Source organism: Anopheles coluzzii, chromosome 3, assembly GCF_943734685.1.
Source record: "Anopheles coluzzii chromosome 3, AcolN3, whole genome shotgun sequence".
Classification (NCBI taxonomy): Eukaryota; Metazoa; Arthropoda; class Insecta; order Diptera; family Culicidae; genus Anopheles; species Anopheles coluzzii.
Window position 1 is genome coordinate 57,350,709 of NC_064671.1, and position 24,185 is coordinate 57,374,893.

At 39.4% G+C, this 24,185-nt stretch overlaps 1 protein-coding gene across 1 annotated transcript in view; it reads left to right on the top strand.

Moving 5' to 3' along the window:
• Positions 1-24,185, top strand: part of LOC120961209 (uncharacterized) — a 176,853-nt gene that overhangs the window by 82,386 nt on the left and 70,282 nt on the right. The window lies entirely within an intron of this gene.

The window sequence follows — 24,185 nt, forward strand, 5'->3', positions numbered from 1 at the left end:
ATATGCTAGCACTTTATGTAAAAAATATGGTCGTATTTATGGGAAGGTTATGTTAGCAGTAATGTACATAACCTTTTGCACGTATATGACCAGGTAAACGATATAGGAAACCTTACAACTCTCAGCGCATATACACACGAAAATAGTCTGAAAATTCAGAAGCACCTTTTGAGGCTTGGGCATAAAAATCTGGAACAAGTGATTAATCGTTTATCCGATCTTGATTACCTCTTCGCTCCGAAGTCATTGGAAAACGTTCATCCCTGCTACACACTGAATTTCGGAGATAAATCTCCACTTACGTGAATTTGTTTTGAAAGAAGATAACCGGGATGGATGAATTTTGTCCTCAAAGGTTGTTGTACGGTTGAGGTTGTACGGTACCGTAGTGCAAAAGCCAACAATAATAAAAATAATAATAAAATAAAATAATAAAATAAAAATAATTGGAAATGTACTGGCCGAAAAGATGGAGTATTTTGACCGTCCCATATCTTCTGCGATTTTGTACATATGCAAGGACAATGTAAACAATGTGTCTGATTCTTTGGTTGATTTGAACCAAACGATATTATTGCCAAATATTGTTCCGTTATATTGAACGGGCAAGGAGATGCATTGTTTGTTCCCGTGGTGCATACATTATTTGAACCTCCTAATGCACACCACCAGCTAGTATAAAATATTTCGTAAGCTGTTTTCGTTTTATAAAGTTAATTTCGTAATATCTCCATTTTGGTAGTGCATCCTTTATTGAAAAAATAAATAAATAAAAATACACAAATATACCTTCTTAATTTTATTCAAAAACATCTCAGTTCAAATAGTTCAACTATTTCATACTTATTTTAGTTTTTTAACCTTTGCAAGGAGTGTGGCAAGATATTTTCTTGTTTTGTTTTGGTTCTTGGTGTTGGTTTCCGTTGGTACGATAATTGCTGACGTCGATTACTGTTTTTGTTTTTTTTTATCTCCTAGCTGTTGATTTGAAAACCCTCCTACCTCTTTATATAGGTCTAACTCGTTTGTATAACTTTTTCTTACCGAATTGGTGCAATTCTGACGACGAGCGTCCTGTCCAAGTGAGCTCATGAAACATTTTTTTTAGAAGTATATATCAATCGCGCAGTGTAACAGGGTTTCCGTGCGTGTATCGTTTGTTTTGTATCTAATATATTGCATTAATTTTTGTCGAAATTCTCGATCGATTCCAAGTTGTTTATCAAAGCGTTTTAATTCATTCGCGTCATTTATCGGGCTTAACTTAATGCATGTCATTTCGCGATGATCACTGGAACCAATCATGTTAGATTGTAACGCATGTTCAAAGACTTGTCGCAAAACTCGCTGTTCACTTATAATAGTATCCAATTAGGATATGATAGTGTTTTAATTTTTTATCATTAACATCTGATCGAAAGCAGTTATATTTTCAATTGAGTTAGTTTGAACGTGCAATGGCGGAAAAGGCATAGATAACAAAGGTAATGATTGTACCGAGTTGTGCAACGAAGTTGATTGTATACCTTCCGTTAAAGTAAATGGCTGACTGGAAGATCCAGCTTCTGGATTTGGCGGTTTCAATTCGATAACATCCATCAACACTGGCCCTTCAAAGGTATTCATATCTGTTTTGTTTGTAAAAGAATTTGAAAGGATTGACGAAGGAAGCTCAAACAACGGCGGGGAAAGTGGCGGGCTGATCATGTTTCGAGATTTATAAATTGATGATTCTTCTGGTCTTAACATTGATGATAAAAGCATGCTGGAAGTTTCGGCTGCCAAATTTTGCAGTTGCAATTGGATCACATCATTCACTGGCCCTGCAATAATATAAAAAAAAAAACATTCGTAGAACGCTTTGCTATTCTTTAAGAAGGCTTAATTGTCTATGGTAATGAAAGAGGCAATTTTAGCCTGTTTCGACGCAGAAATGCTTCTGCACCATGCGTTAGAGGCTTACTTGAAGGAAGGACAATCGGAATCGAAGGCTGAAGGCGGGTCACATTCATACGAATTGGCCCCACGGCGCTATTGATGTTAAAAGCCGGTACTGAAGCTTTCGTTAGAGGAACGCTTGATTTCATCAGGTGTGTGTAATTTCCAACCGGCCCCGTCCGGCAAAATGAGTGTATTTTTTGAGTGATTTGAGTACCGTCCCCCGTTAGCAGTTACTCTTAGAGGAATGAGTTACACCCGCGCGCGAGCCCTCCCCCTCCCCACCCGTAATGCATGGTGCGCTCTGCAGTTCTGAATGTGTTGTGTTCTTTCCAATCATGCTACCAACACATCCAAAGATATTTGTTTCTTTCGTTTCTCGTTTTCTTTCATGCATTGCCACGATCGCAAATACGCACTTATTCTAACATCAAATACAAACACGGTCATTTTTGGTTACATTAAACACTTTATTGAAACATAAATTACACTTTCACAACACATTTAGAATCCTTCATACTCACGAATGGCGTCATACTGTAAATAGTGTTGGGTCAAGTAGCTCTTTTGCAAGCGCGGAGCGCACCGCTCTCGCTCTCTAAAGTGTGCGGTGCGCTTGAGATAGCTCCGCACAAAGCGCTGCACACAGGAGCGATTGTGCGATGCGCTCCCAGGAGCGATTGTGCGATGCGCTCCCAGGAGCGATTGTGCGATGCGCTCCCAGGAGCGAAATTTCGCACTTTACTGAGCGCTGCACGCAGGAGCGATTGTGCGATGCACTCCCAGGAGCGAAGTTTCGCACCTCACGGAGCGCTGCACGCAGGAGCTAGAAGATGTGCTCTAGAAAGCTTCGCACAGAAAATGATGGCTTGCATAAATCCAGGCCTTAACTTGCGGAATGTGAGCGGAATGCGCCAATTATTTTTACTCACCTGTTTGAAAGAAAATATTTTCTTATGATTTATGCAAGCTAGTGTTGGGTAAAGTAGCACAATGAAGTGTGCTGTGCGTACACGCACGCACATCTCAGTGTGCGGTGCACATTTCGCACTGTGCGCGCTCTCCGCGCTGTGCGCGCACTCCGCACTGCCCTCCCGACAATGGCACTCAAATTCTCTCATTTTCTCATGCCCTCTCTGTCACATTCGTAGCTCGATCTCCCTCTTCTGGGACTTAGCGTTCTGAGCATGCGGTTTTTGCATCGGCCATTTCGTACCGCTTCGATCTCATCAAATTCCCTCCCCTCCCACCTTCCTTTTTGATCCTCGCTTTGGGGCTTGCAAATTTTTGACATGTCAAATGAGAGTGACGCCAAAATGTAAACAGCAAGTGTTTGCGTGTGCGGTGATTTTGTAAGTATTTTATGCAAATTTTATGATATTTATCATTAAAAACGTTTTGTTTTGTAGAATAAACATAAAATCAACCACGGAAGCATGATTTAGTTGTGGTGGAAGAGAAAAAACAATGCTTGGAGCCAGTGGCGGATTTAGGGTGTTGGGGGCCCTAAGCGTTAAAAGCAGCAGAGGCCCCCCGGTTGGTGTCGAGCGGGGGGGGGGGGGGCTTTGGGAGGGGGGGTGCATATTGTTGTATTAGGTTTTGAATCAAACACACTTCAATGGTTTGCTGGCGGAGGGGGGGGTTCGAGGGGTGCTTAGAATCCCTGTACTGGGCCCCTATAGTTAATGAGTCCCTTCATCCATGGGGCCCCTAACTAGCACAGAAGCTCTTGCTGACACTACTGTACACATTGTTCTATATGCTGGAATTTCCTTACTCGGGGCCCCTACATTGACGGGGCCCCCCGCGGCCGCTCAGTCCACGCACCGTTAAATCCGCCACTGCTTGGAGCATGGAATAAAGCCGAATGAAATTTCTAACCTTCACGCACGACGCCGCCGCTAGGTAAGGTATGTTTATGTGTAATTACGATCATTGTTCCATTTTAGGGTGTGATTTGTGCAATATAACCGTTCCTGGCGGGGATAGTCAATAGTCGATACCCTTTGCAGCTGTGAAGGGGTGCAGAAGAAGGGGCTCGCTACCACCCTTCCCACACCCGGACGCTTTTTCCGCGGATGAAGAATATGTTCCTGGTGGGTTGAACTTGTTGTGTTTTATTTGAATCGTTTGTAATGTATGTGACCTTTCTCCCGGTAGGCTATATGCGCTAAATCTAACGGTGATCCGTATCGTGAACGAATCGGCATAGACGGTGCCTGTCCCCGGCGGTTTGTGAAAGTGGTACACAACGGTATAGAGTACGATAGACAACATGCAACTGATCAGCGAAGTGCGCCACCTGATGCTGGCGTTCGGCAAGACACAGAAGGAGATGGCATAGGAGTTCGACGAGTCGAACAAGGACGTGCTAGATTCGTTTCAGATCGAGGACCGCGACGATGAGGGATAGTTGCTGGTGCTAATTAGTGACATAGCCAGAAGGGTACGGGCAAGTTGTCGGGGATTGCCGCCCAGCGCCATGCCGTTGTGGTGTTGCGAATTGGTGAGCGGTCTTTTACCGCTGCTTATCTGCTCTGAAGGATAGCCGTGCTTGGGCCAACTATCAACTAGCTGGACCCAGCACGAAATGGACCGCGCAAGGCTTCATATTGCTGCGCCAAGCGGCCAACGAATTAAAGTAGAACGTGAACGACGGTGGCATTACGTTGATGGCATAGCAGTTACATAATGTTCAGCAGTATCATCAGCAACGTGTTCCTCGGCAACATTCGGCATTGTGCACAATCCGCATCTTACTATCCATCTTATGATGCGTGTTCCTCTGAAGCTGTGAAACGGTTGCCAAATGGACCAGCACCGGAATATTTTATGATACTGGAGTATTTGACCATAAACGTACTAGTTAATTGAATTATAAAAAAAAAACATCAAAACAGCACACTATTGCCTCGAGTCGAGTACAAGCACCGATTTGAAAAAAAAAATGCACATAAAAAGCCTTATTGTCATGTGCAGCAGGACGACTACGACGAACGGCTTTGCTTGCATGCACTTAAACATACACACCTTTGGGTAAGTACACTTTGGGGACCTTTATTCCAAGCACAGAATTGTTTATGTAAATATTTTTAATATACTTTAAGGTTTTATGAGTCCCGTATAGTTTGATTTGTGTAAAAAACAATGGTCGATCTACCTGTGGACATATGTCCCCATTACACCTAACCAATTCAGGGGCAAACGACGGATCTGGATTGAAAGTGGTTCATGGAACTCTTATAGATCTCGAAATCAGTTAGCGCTCGATACACAAGTAAGCAGCTAAGTATGTGACAAATGTACATGTTATCATTTATGTTCTATCATAGTTATCTGTAAATTGTTAAATGTATGGTAATACCCTTACAACAATGCAATTCTGACACGTCTTTGTGCAGAGCATTAACATGTATATATGTTTATGGTAAGGCTACACTTAGTTTTTATCTTTTTTTGTTTTGGGATGTATTGTTATTCGTTTTAGGGCGTGTAAAACAATACTGAAACAAAATTATGTCGCGTTAAGAAACACACGTATGAATCAACAACCGGGCATCTTGATTTGCAAATCGATTATGTTGCATAAGTGTGACAGCTTTTTTTATCTCTTAACTAAAATATGTTTTCTCTACTTATAGTGGATAACCAAACAGAGCTTTAAGGACGGAAATAATTTTCCATACATACGGTCAATCATCCCTTAAAGCAACTTCTCAACGTAGTGTTACCAACAATATGCTCCGGCCTATTTGAATAGTGCTCGCGATTGCATTGTGTATGTGGCGTTTTTGATGCACAATAACACGTTTGACCGTCACGATAGGTGCCTTGAAGTAAAACGTGTTTTAAAATGCTTTAGAAGCAGTATCTTTGCACGTTTACAATTTCAGTTTGATGAGCAACTGTGCATAAGCGAGTTATCAATCTCGTTGGAAATAGGAAAATTATAACCGGTTTTAGTCAATTATCACATCCGTCGTGTAGCGCATTGCGAATTGCTTAAAAAAGACATTATTTCTTCAGCAGTTGGGTTATACTATAACAATACACCAGCCAGATCATTTCTTTTAAGATATGCAGCTTGAAGTGGCACTTGATACATGTGATACAAACGCATAACTCTGAGTCAGTAATTATCATTTCTTTCAAGTACCTTTCCTAAACCACTTAATACGAGATATGTTGCATAAAGTAATTCATTGGTTTATTCATATTAACTCATAGTTCATAACGTCACAGCCAATCACTGTGTGGGGATATAAAAAACAAACTTGTCTGAACTAAACTATATTTTTAATTTTTTTGTTACGCCGTCCTTTGGTCTTCCGTGTGAATGAACCACGAGTCACGCCTTTAATCACACCAGATATAGTTGAACTGTTTTTTGCATTCTGAAGTTTTCCTTGAATAAATTTCTCAAGGAATGCTTTCTCAACGTTTTTTTCACCGACATCACCTATGCGACCAAATAGCCGCAACACCTGATCGTACTTCCGAAAAGCTATTTTGCCTCCTCTTCCACTCCAACTACATTCTACTAGAAACAACCTATTGAAGATCAGATATACAGGGTTTTCGAGGATTATATAGACATATTCAGCGAGTTGTTGATTCGTTCGGGCATATAATTGACACTTACAGCGAGATATTGAATTGTTCGTAAGCAGGCGTTGACATGTTCAGCGATTCTGTAGTGCTGTCATTTGTTTTGTTTACACACTGTGCCGCAAGGTTCAATTTTTCATTCTTAGAAGTCCTAAAAGTAGCTAATAATCATTCCCCAAGCTGTTTAATACATGAATTAGTTAAAACAAACATATTTTTACGAAAACCGTTTGTTTACCTTCTGATGAGAATGATCCAAGCTGCAGTCCAAGGGGTACGAAAGTGACAGCTCTATAGTATCGCCGAACTTGTCAACGCCGCCTTTCGAACAATTCAATATCTCGCTGAAAGTGTCAATTATATGCCCGAACGAATCTACAACTCGCTGAACACGTCAATAATATCATTGAAAACCCTGTAAGGCCTCATGAAGTCGTGCCTTCGTTACTGTGGCCTTTATTTTAGCCTCCAGCTTTAGCCTTACAGGGTTTTCAATGATATTATTGACATGTTCAGCGAGTTGTTGATTCGTTCGGGCATATAATTGACACTTTCAGCGAGATATTGAATTGTTCGTAAGCAGGCGTTGACATGTTCAGCGATTCTGTAGTGCTGTCATTTGTTTTGTTTACGCACTGTGCCGCAGGGCTCAATTTTTTATTCTTAGAAGTCCTAAAAGTAGCTAATAATCATTCCCCAAGCTGTTTAATACATGAATTAGTTAAAACAAACATATTTTTACGAAAACCGTTTGTTTACCTTCTGATGAGAATGATCCAAGCTGCAGTCCAAGGGGTACGAAAGTGACAGCTCTATAGTATCGCCGAACTTGTCAACGCCTGCTTCCGAACAATTCAATATCTCGCTGAAAGTGTCAATTATATGCCCGAACGAATCAACAACTCGCTGAACACGTCAATACAGGGTTTTCAATGATATTATTGACGTTTTCAGCGAGTTGTTGATTCGTTCGAGCATATAATTGACTCTTTCAGCGAGATATTGAATTGTTCGGAAGCAGGCGTTGACAAGTTCGGCGATACTATAGAGCTGTCACTTTCGTACCCCTTGGACTGCAGCTTGGATCTTTCCCATCAGAAGGTAAGCAAACAGTTTTCGAAAAAATATGCTGGTTTTAACTAATGTATGTAATAAAAAGCTTGGGGAATGGCTATTTGCTAATAAAAGGACACCTAAGAATGAAAAATTACACGCTTCGGCACAGGGTGTAAACAAAACAAACGAGAGCTCAATAGTATCGTCGAACATGTCAACGCCTGCATCCGAACAATTCAATATTTCGATGAAAGAGTCAATTATATGCCCGAACGAATCAACAACTCGCTGAACATGTCAATAATATCATTGAAAACCCTGTAATATCATTGAAAACCCTGTATATCATTAAAATAATCCTCCATAGCTAAATTCTGCTGCAGATCATCCAACTCTTTCTTAATAGCTATCAAGGGTATAATTTCCTCGTCGGCTTCCGCTACTTGTTGTTGTTCGGGTGTTTCTTGCAGAGGTACATTTGGTTGGTTTTGTTGTTGCCACTTGATTATCGTCTCATTTTGTATAATGACGTCAGTAATTATGTTCTTTAATGTATGTAGATCCTTGCTGTTTTCCAGGGCTATCGCTGCGCAATTGCATTGTCCCCCAGCAGCCGCGCAACAGGAGACAACGGATTAGGCGGTGCTTTGACGATCCATTTAAGCCTAAAATTGTAATTAAGTATGTCACTTTTATCGTTAATGTAAAGCTTTACTTATAAATAGCTTGGATTATACTTACAGGTTGTTGCAGAGCAAATATGCCGGGTCATCATTGTTAGATGATTAAACAGCCGATTTATGATGCAACGATATGACGCCAACGCACAATAGCTTTTCAATAAAATGTACACACACGAATTTCTTTGGATTATTCATTTTGACAGTATCCATATGGGAGGTTTATAATGCAGGGATTTGGGGATTGAAGCAGACCGAAACGTACCGCAGAGCCGCTGTAAAGCAATGCGCGTGACGTCACGGATCGTTGCTCTTTTCGCCTTGTTCTCTGAGTGACAGCCATACCATCAAGGCCAGATCAAGGCGAGAACAAGGCGAACGGTTTCCATACAGATTCTCTCTAAGATTGTTGAGAGGGTGTGCCCGCACTTCGCACTTTTCGCACAGTGCGAGCACAATCCGCACGGTGTGCGCACTTCCTGTAGCTGGCGGACGATTCGCTTCCGGAATTTTGATGGAACGACGATTCGATCGCCGAACATGACGCGGTTATCGACGACTTGAAGTCCCTCACGTCTGACGAAGAACTTCTTCACATCAGGATCGGTGATTAGCTTCACGCTTGCCTGCCATCCTTCATTGATGTAACTAATCACTTGCTGCAGAACAGCATCCTAACGTGTCTCAGCCACAATCATCTGATGTGTGACTGGCAGATTGTTGATGGAGTTTTCGAGAATCGCCTTTGCTTCGGATTCGACATAGACGGCAGCTATGACGTAATCCTCATCTGGTCTGCGCTGTGATGACATCAGCCAGGACATGAAGTCTGCGTAGCCGAAATTCATCGTCGAGATGTGCTTGATCTCGAAGTCATACAGGAGAAGTGTCAAAGCCCATCGTTGCAGACGATTGGCTGTGTAAACTGGTATTCCTTTTTTCGAGCCGAAAACTTTGAGTAGCGGTTGATGATCGGTTTCGAGAGTGAAATGCCGTCCGTACAGCATCTTATGGAAACGGGTGACAGCGAATATCAACGCCAATGCTTCCTTTTCCACTTGGCCGTAGTTCATTTCCGCTGCCGTCAGTGAGCGAGAAGCATGTGCGATTGCCTTCACCTCACCGGTGGGGAAACGATGCATGACGACAGCGCCTAGACCATACTTCGATGCGTCTGCCGCGATGATGATCTCCTTAGATGGGTCATAGTGAGTAAGCAGCAGGTCGGAGAGTAAAATGGTCTTGAACTGCTCAAAAGATTTCTGACACTCTTTTGTCCAGTTCCAGCGAGCATCCTTTTTCAGCAGGTCATCCAGGGGAGCCCTGAGGTGCTTCATCTGTGGAACGAATCGACCATAATAGTTATTTATTATTTATTATTTTATTTTATTAATTGCTCGGCCACGTTGGGTTACAGCAATAGTGCTTACTGACTATAGTATACAATTATTCACGAAGGAGTTGGAAGGAGTTTATGGTACGGAAAAGGAGCGAAGACGGGATCGGTAGACAGGATAGGATATATTAGCTATGACGGGGGAGCAGCACTCCAAGAAGGCAGCATTGGCAAATAGAAGATCTAATTGTCTTCCGCGTATATTTTTTATGCCGGATAATTGCAGCAAACCGTTTACCGACGTTCCATCAAGCAGAGAAACATTTTCACGAGATACACCAGTAGGAATGAACTGATTAACGCACGATGCCGACGGTTGCCAGGAGAGTGATGGTGAATTAAAATCACCAAGTAACACCATAAGATCATTTGGTTTAAGTTTGCCAGCAACGAAACTAACACTCTCATGTAAATCGTCAAGGACTACTTCGGAAGAACGCAAATCGGGTGGGATGTAAACGGCGCCGATATAGATTGCAAGGTTTTGAAGCTTAACAATTGTCCAAACCGACTCCAGCGAGTCGAATGGCAGTGATAAAGTTGACGTGTTCAGCACGGAAGAACAGGCAATGAGTACACCACCACCACGGCAACGGTTACTGTTGAGAGAATTTCGGTCGCAGCGATAGATGACAAATAATAGTAATAATAGTTGATAGCTCCGAGGTAGGAGCGAAGTTGCTTCACGTCCTTCGGGGGTGGCATCTTGGCAATGTCTTCTGTTTTGGACGGGTCAGGCCGAACACCGTCCTTGTCGACGATCAATCCAAGGAAACCGATCTGGGGAAGCGCGAAACGACATTTTTCAAGGCGTAAATGGAAACCATACTCACGGACGCATTCGAGAACAGCATAGAGGATACGGTCGTGGTCCTCTTTGGTGTGGCCAGCAATGAAGGTATCATCAAGGTAGGAAGATATCGATTCCACCTCGACCTCAACTTGTAGATAGGTGTCTGATAAGTCAAGGTGTGTGAAATAGTGTGCCCCAGCCAGCTCCGCGAAAAGATCGTCAGGATGAGGTAGAGGATGACGGTCACATTCCAGCGCGTTGTTCAGCCCCGTAGAATAATCACCGCACACACGGACCGAAACATTGTCCGACTTCCGTACGACGACTATTGGTGCTGCCCAGTTCGAGAATTGAACTGGAGAAATTATACCGTTTGTTTCGAGCCTTTCGAGTTCCGCATCTACTTTGGGAAGAGCCGCATACGCCACTGGTCGCTTCGGACAGTAGCATGGACGGGCATCAGGCTTCAAGTATAACTTCACTTGCGCTTTTGTGCATCTACCCAGCGTGCTTCGAAAAACCTCCGGAAAATGGTGCTTGAGGCGATGAACGTATTGGTCAGAGTTTTGATGTACGACGTTGACCAAGCTGTTAATCGATACGGACCACAGATCAAACAGATCCATAGTATCGATTCCCAAAACGTTGAGATCGGCGCTATCAGAGATGAAAATGTGCCCTGTCTTGGTCACGTTGTTAATAGTGATGTCGGCTTGAAACTCTGCGAGGAGATTCAAATCACTACCAGACGCTGTGACAACAGATTCATCGGTCGGTTGAGTGGGTGGTCGTCCGATGGTAGCCCATGTTTCGTTCGAAATGATGGTGATGTCGGACGCCGAGTCTTGCTGAAGCTTGACTGCTACCCCGTTGAGCTCGACCGAGACGAATTTGCGTTTTCTTCCCACGTTGCGAACAGTGTAAATGCCATTCGTCTTCATGCTCTCTTTGGGCTTCCATTGCTTGAAAGGCTTGGATGCAGCGGGCTTATTGCTTGAACAGTAGCCTTCTTTATGTCCTTGCTTCTAGATGTACAGATGTATGTGTGCTTGTACTAGATGCACACATGTGCGATGCAAACGGACATTCACGAACGTAGTGCAGTTCCCCACATTTCCAGCAGGGTGTCTTTGGCACTTTGTTGGTCTTCTTCGAAGAAGAATATTCTAATAAATACAGATTCAGATATTCTAAAAAATACATCAATTTCTTGTCAATGACAACTTTTAACTGTCAAAATCAAAATCGTCGTATCTTCGAATCGTCGTAACTCGAGGAGGTCGTAACTCGGGGGACGCCTGTATACTTAAATTGCCAGCGGGGAGGGAGGGGGATGGTCATGGGATCCCTACGATCATCTTTCCGGGGGCCTTTGTCGCTAATACTTATAGCCATACGGCATATCACAGACTAGAGATCTTCGGTGACCGCCTAGTCCGCCTACCGTTAGGTCCGCCGCTGGTTCATGACGGTGTTTTTTTTTATCGTGGAGGTGCATCCTTCCCCCTGCTTGCAGCGTATGCTCCGAGCAGGAGACAGAAGAAGGCCGGCATGATCGCGTAAGCCGTAATAATAATAATAATAATAATAATAATAATAATAATAATAATAATAATAATAATAATAATAATAATAATAATAATAATAATAATAATAATAATAATAATAATAATAATAATAATAATAATAATAATAATAATAATAATAATAATAATAATAATAATAAGAATAATAATAATAATAGTAATAATAATAATAATAATAATAATAATAATAATAATAATAATAATAATAATAATAATAATAATAATAATAATAATAATAATAATAATAATAATAATAATAACAATAATAATAATAATAATAATAATAATAATAATAATAATAATAATAATAATAATTATAATTATAATAATAATAATAATAAAAATAATAATTATAATACTAATAACAAAAATAATAAAAATAATAATAATAACAATAATAATAATAATAATAATAATAATAATATTAATAATAATAATAATAATAATAATTTGGAATAGTTTGTCTTGACTTTGTTGCTGCAGGATCTACCGCTATAGCGCAACAAATCAACGGAATACAATCGACCAAAACATGAACCTACCGATCCGAACCCGAAAGGCCACATTTTGTGTATTTATAATACCAGGTTGGCGAGTTTACTTGCTTTTTAAGCATTTTACTCTTATTATTGGTATCGATTATTTTACAAAAATGCATTGTATCCCAATAAGGACAGGTTTACATCATTTTTCATCTTTTGACCCAAATGCCATTGTCATTGATATTATTGATATTGATTGCTTGGTCCGAGTGTTGTTGTTGTTTTGGGTGTCAGTCGCTCAAATTGCTCACATCAAAACATTAGAGAAGCACCAGAAATAGTCTTGAGCATCAAAAGTGGGTATGTAAGGCGTGATTTCAGTGATAATTCAAGCGTTATTGTTTTTTTTAACAAATAACATAGAATGGAGGAGTCTTTCGCCAAGCGCATTCGATACACCTCGCATCTGTATCGCAATTGTGATCGTCTGGTTAAAACAGAACAGGATGAAAAACCTATTTTCCTATACCTATATGGAAGTTCGAATGGTATGATAAATTTTTTACTGATCGCGTTTACTTTTTATTTATCAATTATTTTTACTACATTGTTGCTGTAGAACTTGTGCAAAACGCTGATGACTATGTCGTACCGTATGATGGACCAGCGAATGTTCAAGATATCCAGGACGGTGATGAAATTGGAGCGCTGGAATGTGCGCATGATGAGGAAAATGATAGTGGTGATCATGTTATCGATTATTTCATGGAAAGCTCAGATGAAGAGGAAGTTTTGGAACAACACAACGAAGCATTCTCAGTGCATGATGCATTACATCGCTGGGCCATATCGAGGAATCAAACGTATGAGTCAATCGAAAAACAAGTAATTGTAAGATGCCAAAAGATGCAAGGACTCTTTTGAAGATCAACCGAAACCCTTCTGCGGAGATAACAACAGTTGAAGGAGGACAATATTGGTATCACGGTATTCAAAAATGTTTCAACGAACTAAGTATAGTTTATAGTTTATATTCATACATACGGTTTGTTAATTTAAAGCAATCTAAGCCTTCATTCCCATTCAACGTTTTTGATAAACGTATCGATCGACGGATTACTACTATTCAAAAGAAACAACCTTCAATTTTGGTCCATATTCAACATTCATGAAATGCCAGAAGTACCTGTAATGATAGGTGCTATTTATTGTGGTCCGACAAAACCAGTCAGCATCGAACACTTTCTTCGTCGTTTTGTTGATGAAATCAACTTCCTCATGAAAAAAGGAGTATAGTTCAATAATAAGACGGTTAAGATAAAACTGCGCGCAATTATAGCTAATTCTCCAGCTCGGGCGCCTATTAAAGGTAGTACAAAACAGTTATACATATATGTACTTAGGTGATTAAAACTTTATGATTCTTTCGTAGGTGTTGTCAGCTTCAACGGTATACATGGCTGTTTGAAATGTGTTTCTGAGGGAAGGAGTATCCCAGGAAGAGTAGCATTTCCCGATATCGCTGGTTCTGATCGCACTAATGAAGGATTTAGGTCGCGCTCGTATGGTAAACACCACAAATTTGATTCTCCTCTATTATCTCTATTAGATGTATTTGATCTTGTAAAATAAGAAATAGGTGCAGACTTATTGCATTTAATTGATTATGGAGTTACAAAACGTTTGTTAATGGGCTGGATATGTGGAAAATTTGGTGTGGTGCACAAGTTATCTCCTGAACAAATCAACAAAATGTCAGCAATGTTGATGCATATCAAATTACCTGTAGAGATACACAGAAAGTTCCGTTCATTACGTGATCTCAAGTATTGGAAAGGTACTGAATCAAACTCTTTCTTATTTTACGCATACGTTATTGTACTCAAAGGAACATTGAGTGAACAACAATACAATCATTTTATGTTGTATTCTTGCAGCATTATAATTTTTTCATCTGAAGTATACAAAAAGCATTGGTCATTAGCAAATACTCTCCTACAGCTGTTCGTCAAACAATACGGAATTATTTACGGCCCAGAATATATTTCGAGTAGTGTTCATAACCTTTTGCATATTTACCAAGAAGTAATTGATTTTGGTATACTTCGGTTTACATTTTCTTATGACTTTGAGAACGAACTTCAGCATATGAAACATTCATTGCGAAGAGGAGCGAAAAGTTTAGAACAAACAATAACCCGTATACAGAATGGGCAGCCTATTAACCGGATAAATATATTAAACAACTAAAATATCCCACGATTCATTGGAGAGGATATATTACTACACTTCATGTGCGCCAAGAATTTTGTTTAAAGAATGATGATAGCAATTCTTGGTTTTTGACAAAATCGGGTAGCGTATGTCAATTTGTAAATGCAGATATACAGCAGTCTTCCGTAGACTTGACAGCAAGAAAGCTAACTAGGACTATTGATGATTTCAACTATCCTTTCAATTCTAAATTTTTGAACATACATCGTGGAAATATAAACGATTTAGGAAAAGAAAATATTATTATAGGTTTTCAGGATATAAAATGTAAATTAGTAGTAGTACCATTGTTTAAAAACAATGAAAATAGTTTTGTTCCCTTGATACATACATTGGTTTAATAAAACAAAACAACAACGTTTCTTGAAATGGTGTGTTTTAATTCAATAATAATAATTTTTTTCAGTACATACATTTTTCGTTCATAGTTCATTTATAAGTATTAACATCAGTGGCGCGTTAAACGGTGGGCGGACTGGGCGGCCGCCAGGGGCCCCGTCGATCTAGGGGGCCCCGTCGATCTAGGGGGCCCCGTCATTGTGGATGTTCGACTTCGTACCGATTCTACCCCCCCCCCCCCCTGGATGGGACTTTTACCATCTATTTCAAAAAGACACATTTTTAATTAATTCATTTTTCCCATCGCTTTACTCACTGTATTTTGTCGCGGGCCCCGAACTGCAGAAAACCGGGGCCCATACTACTCAAAGCAGCACATTAAATGTTCTAAGAAATCTGCCAATACTTGCATCAAAGCTGCGCTGCGACACGCGCGCACAGCTCAAATCAATACCTCATCATCGTTGGCGCAAAGTATTGGACAGAGCGAGAAACCGTCAATTTTTGCTGGTGTGGGCAGTGGCGGATTTACACCTTTAGGGGCCCTAAGCGGAAAAATGAACGGGGCCCCTATTAAATTCCATTATTATAAACATAATGTTTTTTCTAACAATTTGATGAAGTTAATCATATTTGGTTATTTAGTTCCAATTTATGTTCAGATTGTATTGTATATTAATGCTTAAAGTTTAAATAAATTTAATTGAATTTCATTAAAATAATGTTATACACAACTATTTTTGTATTGTTCATATAGATTCCACAAGCCATTTATTTAACGTTAGTTCTTTTTTAGTTCTTTGCGATTTTATAGCTTATTAAGATTATCGATATATTTTTAGGACCTACTAAATTCAAAAATTTTTTTTCTAGACTTTTTTCTAGCAAATTCATCAATCATTGAAGATGTATCGATTTTGTCCAAAAATTCTTGCTCAATGTACAATATTGCCAAATTATTTAATTTTGATTCTCCTGTTGAATTGCGCAAATAATTTTTTACACGTTTCAGAGCCGAAAACGATCTTTCTCCTGAAGCATTAGATATTGGAACTGTCAACAAAATTTTCAAAATTGTTTCTATATTGGGAAATGTACAGAACATTTCCTTGGATATACGATACAAATTCATAATATCAAGATTATCATTTGAGTCTTGATGTTCATCTTTTGTTTCCTTCTCACTGCTACGATTTTCTTTTAAAAATATTACGAAGTGATTCAGCTCCTCTTCTAAGACGCAAGTATCGATGTCAGACGAATATAATAGTTTAAGTTTTTCGATACATTCTTTTTTTTCTATTTGTGTCATGTTCCAATAATAAAAAATTTTGAATGGTTCCAAAATCTCTTCATACTTTTCAGCTCTTTGCGTTATTTGCTGTATGATGTTATCACAAATAACAAAAAAAACATTGACCTTAAATTCTTCTCTTGGTGTAAATTCGTAATCCTTTTCATTCGAATCATCGGCAAACATTTTTCTCCGTCTTTTTCGAACCTGTCCGCAGTTTTCATTAAATGACAAACCTGACATTTGTCTAGCCTCTTCTTCAATACTTTCAAAGTTATTCCTATAGTTTGAAATATATTGTTGAAGGGATCGCAAAAGAGCTGCTCCTTTCATTATTTCGTTATCAATAGATTGTAATGATTTGCTTGTGGCATTAATTCTCTGTAAGATGCTATTCCATATAATAGTGAGTAGAAAAAAATCGATCCTAGTCATTTTTTTAAGGAGAGATGTGGCTTCTTCTATTGTAGATTTTTTTTCGTCTGGGGTCGTACGTATTTCATTTAGAGCTTCTTTAATGCTTTTATATCCGGTTTTGATTGCATACACTGCATCAGCCCGGGCAGACCATCTAGTATCAACTAATCTTTTTAAAAATATAGGCCTTTGATGGTCTTGTGATTTTAATTTTTGTGTCAGAACAGTCCAACGATTTGTCGAGGATGAAAAAAAAGTGTATAATTTTTGTAAGAATATAAAATAGTGCACTGCAGCGCTACAATTTTCGGCAGCGAAATTACCGACCAGATTCAAAGAATGGTTTGCACATGGTACGAAAACTGCACTAGAGCAGTGTTGTTTTATTCGCGCTTGTAAGCCTGTATACCTGCCAGCCATATTTGAGGCATTGTCGTAAGATTGGCCCCGACAATTTTGCACATTAAGGTTTAAGTTGTTTAAAAATTGTATGACCTCTTGCTCCAAATGTGACGAATCATGCTTGTGAGTTGGTATAAACCCTAGAAAGCGTTCTTTAATGTTTCCTGAACCTAAGACATATCTGACAACGAAGGTTATTTGATCGATGTGAGATACGTCAGGAGTGGAATCAACAATAATGCTGAAATACATAGCCGAATGAATCTCTTTAACTATTTCATCCCTAACAAAATTTCCAAGTATTTCCAGGAATTCATCACAAATTTTATGTGAGAGATAATTAACATTCCCACTTCCTTGGCTACCAAACTTTTCTAAATGATGTTTCAGGAATTCATCGTACTCACTTAAATATTCCAAGCATGTTATGTAATTTCCTTTTCTGCTAGAATTTTTTCCTTCGTCGTGCCCCCTAAAGCCTAGTCCTAAGCGACTTAACAATTTTACAGTTGAAACTATTCTTTTTAAAACCTCCCTCCAATATCCTTCTTCCTTAGTACGTTCCTGCACAATCTTTAAATCTATTCTTTCTAGTTTCGTTGTTCTTCGATACAAACTGCACATTGATAAAAAATGGTCCTTTGAGCTTTCGTGTTCTGATAAAACATTTGTAACCGACCTCCAATTGTTATAACCTGTTTTTAGTTTAGAACCGGATTTCGAAAAAAGTTTTCAGGGATAACAATACACGCTGTTGGTGGTTGCAGAATAAATCAGCCAAGTTCTTTCTTCGAGACTGCCATTGGATTTTTTCCTTTGAAAATGATCGAGTGTTAAACTTCTATTGTATGTACCATCCTTATCATGGTACAGTATTTTTGATTGATTTATATCTCCAACATTTTTGGGTTTATTTTGAATGACGTACTCAATGAATTCATCACCAAAATTGGAAGGCCAAAGAGCTATATGAAGCGTTACTATTTATATGTGTAGATTTTCCATCGCATATAGCTGAATCAATTACGGAACAACTAGCGCAATCCGTGTCATTTTCTGCAGTATCATGTAGCTGCGATGCTTTTTCATTGATTTCGTTGCAATCAACTCTACCGCTTGAAAATGTATTAGGCTTTTCAGGTGAAGTTCTCGATTCACCAGAAAATGTTGGTCCCGATTCAACAATTAAAAATTTATGAAGTGCATTTCGCTGACTCTCAACTACTTCTTGATCCTTTTTAATTTTCTTTCGCTTTTCAGCTCCACTCTGATACCTCTTCATATTGTTTTTTTTTTAATATAGTGTACGTACACTTGCAACACCTAACAAAAACTTTTCAAAGAACAAATAGTACTGTAACGAACAAGAATGAAGGATATTAGCATTAGTAAACACAACACGAACTGCTTTCAGTAAAACCATCCATAATCATATTCACCTGTAAATTGTATGAAGGTTTTCTACGCGAAACATTAGTATAGATAAAATCTATATTATGACAGTTATGTTACATGTAGATAAACAGTTATATAACCCTTAAAACTTTCTGAACGCCAAGAATTCTATGTATAAAAAAACACAGTTATTTGATTTGCGAGTAATTTAGCAATACAGAAACAATAATAACGTTGCATTGAACAATAACGTCACCTAATAATTACTCGAAAATTCCCTATGTTTATCACTAACATGCTATTCAAATCTGCTCCTAACAAAATATATTTGATGACAGGCCACACACATACTTTTGGCACACGCAATATCAAATTTAATGGCTCTAGATTGGCTTCCACTTGTCGACTGATCACTTGTTCAGAGATACAAACTGTAAAGAATCTCATGATGTGGTTTTAAGCCAGACTTTTTCTTGGGAAATTTTGAACAAAGTGCCAAAAACGATACAACTAGAATCGAAATAATACAGGGTTTCTATCGATATTTTTTATTCCTCAAAATAGGTTGTATCATTTCCACGATGTATTATTAGCCTCCCTCATATTTTTTAATTGTTGACCGGATTTATTGGAAACATTCCAGTATTTATTTATTTTTTTAATCGGGAAACACTATAAAAAATATCAGACGAATCAAAAAAAAATCAGGAAACATCGAAAAATCGTTGAGAAACAACCCAAAAAACCCTGTAACACTACCACGTTAACCATCCGTTTACCGTTATCTTCCATTATCGTCAGGATTGTAAAACTCTTTATATTACAATTAATTACAATATCTATATCAATTGCTTTTGCAATATTTGTAGTATATCATAATACCTAAATTAAATTATTCAAAAACATGTTAAAAATATTTTGAAAAAAAAATCCCATTTCGAATGAAATAAATGAAGGATTTTTGGTTCCAATTGTGTTTGACACTCATGAACTATGAAGCACAATCAAATTTTCTGAGGAACTGGGCACCAACTGTGTGACTTCGATCACATGCATGTATTGCTTCTACACAACCACATTTATTATTGCACTACATGTAACTCAACGTCTTGCTTTGTCATACCACCCAAACCAGGTTCGCTGGCAACGTTTGCTCAACGTTTTGATTATGATTGTGTGAGTAGAATTCGCTCGCTCTGGAATGACTAGTGGGATCGCATTTTGACTAGTGGCATCGACACGTCGAACATCACGCCCCCAACAGACGTTTTGATGAAAAAAGTGTGCTATGCACAGCAACGCATTATGTCCAAGGAACTTATGGGAGGTTCACGCGAGCTCGGGGCCCCTCGCAAGCTCGGGGCCCCCCGCGGCCGCTCAGTCCGCTTACCGTTAAATCCGCCACTGGGTGTGGGTGGCCTGTGCACGAGACACCCAAACCCACAACCACGCAGAGCAACTTGCTGCTAAAATGGAATGCACAGAACGCTGCGCTTAACTACCACCGAAAACCCGTTACACAACACAAACATACAACACACCCAAACAAAAGTTTAAAGGCCCCGAAACACAATATCAATACACCGGCTCGTAGCCGGTAAAATTAGCAGGAAAAATTGACTAACATCAAGCAAGCAACGGTGCTCCAGTGGGTAGAGGTTTCATTCGAGAAACGATTCCATCGATATCGATGTGTGCGCTTTTCAATTTGGCTTGGATGAAACGTGCCTGTGCTTGCTGGGGGCCCCTATACTTGTTTTGCAGATGTGTGCCGAAAACAGACAGCTGTTTTCACGCGAAAAATGGTATTCATATCTCAAGCCTGAGATCGTGGAGCGTGCCTGCTTTTAACGCAAAACCTTAAATTTTCACGCGGGGCCCTACTCAACTTTTGTGGTCAACTGACAACTAGGGGAAATCGGGAAGGGGTGGTATTTCTATGTCCAAAAAGAAACTGTGCCATGTTAATATTAAAATGATGTTTTATCACTATTTACATACAACTTTTTGCGTGAAGACAAGATAAAAAACCGTTACAGCTATGCTGAAACTAAAACTCAAAGGTGGTTTACGGGGCCCCAACTATTATGTGGACTCTTCGATGAAGGGGCCCCTTCGGTAAGGGCCCCCGCCGGTAAGGAGGCCCCGTCGATAAGGGGCCCCGTCTATAAGGGGCCCCGTCAATGAAGGGCCCGTCCATTTGGTGTCTTGGTGTGGATGGTCGATGCACGAGCTCACCAAAAAAAAAAACGCGGAGACACTTGCTGCTAAAATCCAATGCACAGCACACAGAACAGAACGCTGCGTTTAACCACAAAGAAAACCCGTTTCAACAGCCACAAGCACACATCATACACAGACAAAAATTTGAAGGCCCCTAAACAAAATTTCAATACACCGGCTCGTAGCCGGAGAAATTAGCAGGAAAAAATGACACCAAGCTCGCGTCGCTTTAAAAAGCCTAGGAAGGTCGTTTGGTCAGAGGTGGGTTCAGTGGGTTGAGGTTTCATTCGAGGAATGGTTAAATCATTGTCATTGTGTGCGCTCTTGGCTGGGATGAACCGTCCTGTTCTTGTATACGGGGCCCCTGCTACCGCTTTGCGATTCTGTGCCAAAAGCAGACAGCTGTTTCACACGAAAAATGGTATTCACATTCCTGGCCTGGGATAGTGGATTGTGTGTGTCTTTTCATGCAAAAACTAAAATTTTTATTCTTGGCCCTAATCGAACACATCCAGTTTGTGGACCGAAGAGAAGGGGAAATGGGAAAGGTTTCAGTTAGAAGAAAGGGGGGAAGGGTATAAAAATACTCAAGGAACCTATGGAACATGTGCATTTATATATGGTTTTTATCGACTATTTCAATTTTTGCGAATACAACAAGACCAAAAACCGTTACAGATGCATCTACATACAGTCATACACAGCGATAATACGAAGAACAATCTCCATTGCCGCGTCCATTTGGGGCCCCGTTGATGATCCCGTCGATTGAGGGGCCCCTTCTATTTGGTGTTGTCAACCCAATATACCTCCATTTTCCCCCCGGGGGTTATGTTTACAATCAGATTTACTATTACTACCAGACCTATCAGAAGCATATTTATTTTATTTATCATAAGCATTTTACTATCAGAAGTAGAAAACATTTGCCTTTTTAACATGTGCAATATTTTTGTTTAACACGTGCACCTTATTTGGAAGCGTAGAACGCTGCGATACATGCCCACAGCTCAAAACAATATCATTTCATCATCGTTGGCCCAATGCATTGAACGTTACGCGCGAGTTGGGTAAAGCGAAATCCGTTACAAGAGATGCCTCACGCAAACTACTTGCACATACGACATTAAAAGGCTCCGAAACCGATCTCAACACAACGGTTCGTAGCCGGAGAAATTAGCAAGAAAAATTGGCTGACACCAAGCACGCTCTTTTTATCTGTTGAGGTTTCATTCAAGAATCGATTCCGATGTCGATGTGTGCGCTTTTTAATTTGGTCTATGTTATCACGCAAAAACTAAGAACTCGTGCCCCTGCTATCTTTTGGGGACTTGACGAAGTGATGGTGGAAAAGCAAGCTGTTGAAGGGTTTGGGTCAAATTTGGAAGGGTCGACGGAAAGGAAATATCGATATGAATGATCGCGTAAAATTTGACGGCAGCGGTCGGCAAAGTCCGGCCCGCCACAATATGCAGTCAGGCCCGTGAAAATATTTGCGCGATTTTGAAAGATAGGAAGATCCTATTCATTACAAATTAACTGAACATATTTTAATATGACAATTCATATCGTTGAACTATTCCAAATTTGATCACCATAACATGGATTGTCGGACCAATCAATATGGTCAAATTTGAGGAGAAATTAGAAAATAGAAACGAATAATTCCATAAAAACCTGACTGTTGATTTTACAAGAACAATGGTTACACACTATTGCTTTTTAAGGATGCAACGATTTTCTTGGAGCTTTTTTTTAAAGAAATGCACTATCAATTGGTCTGACCTGGCCTTACTTGTCCGTGGCCTCATAATAGTACTGAACGATTGTACGTTTGTCTCGATAATTTTTCAGCTGTTAAGGTTTTTGTACCATTTTCAAATATATCCTGAAAACATTTTGCAACATGGAAGGAAGGGTACATTCAGAAGCGATATTGCGATTTTGCTTAATTGTTTTGAACTTTTTATGACTTTTGCACAGTATGCTGCAGACTCTTAATTGAAGAATCTTTACAATCAATTTTAGTTATTTAATAAAATGAATTTGAAACTTACTTGGATGATATAATAATTTAAGAAAACCAATAACCAATCGCATTGTTCAATATCATAAACCAGTTATTTGGGTATTAACTGTAATAATATAATAATATATGTGTAAAAAATGCATTCTCCTGGCCCTCACCGCTCGATCATTTAGAAAGCAGCTGATCTAAAGCAGTGGTCTCCAACCTGTGGTCCGATTACTTGAGACAAACATACTGAAATACAAGGTATTTCCAGTTACTTTCGAATGAAAATATTGTTTTTCCCGCGTGCAACAAGTTATCGCTCTGACCGATTGAAAATGAAGTGGCCGTAATTCGAAGCAAGACGGTACTTCAGTATTCATTGTAAAGGTAAACACCAACGTAAAAGCAAAATATTGTTTTCATGTTATGCTCACGATGACGATTTTAAATAAAATCGTCCGTATTATGAAACACGAGCTGGAAACTGTAAAGTAGGAAAGAAAATATCGTTTAGAACCATCGTTCTTGTCAATAAAAGACAAATGTAACTAGCTTAGCGAAAACGATAACTTTCCGACCTTTAACTTCTTTTGAGTATAGATAAAACCAACTCCGATCATGGCAGGTCAGATTTGTTCGGATTGTCAGGATAGGACTAAGCCCATCCATCATCTATCGACTTCTCATTTAAGGAGTTTAGTTATGTCCTCCTACCCAAGGTAATCCCTCTAAACTCCAACGTCCTAAAGGTTTTTATGATCGCCTAGACAATCAAGTGTCGAAAGTCCGCTTCGAAACAGTATCCACAGTACCCAAAATTTGAACAAACCACAAAGCCTTTCTGATATTACTGATTGTTTAGTCATTGATATCGATTAAAAATTGGCGAAAAAAGTATTGAAATTGGGGTTTTTATTGATACGCGGGTGGCAGTCCATGCTGCTCTTGTTCATCTCTGTTTCATAAAGATTTATACAGATGTGAACTGTATTTTGTCGAAACAAGTTTGCTGATTTGGTACGCACTCAAGGTTATCATGAAATTTCAGCAAGAACAGCAAAGTGGTGTGAAGATTTTTCTCAACCAAAACGTTAATCCCGCAAGCCGAATACGCACCTAAAATTTATCGGGGTGTAAGCGGTTACCAAATCAAATGTTTGTTCATCACGAGCAAGTGGGTATCGCATTATGTTTTCTTTTGAAGCTCAGAAATGTCGTTTTGACAGAATAAATAGCTGCATTTTCAGTAATTTGTTTTACTGATATTCAGTGAAACGAGATAACCATG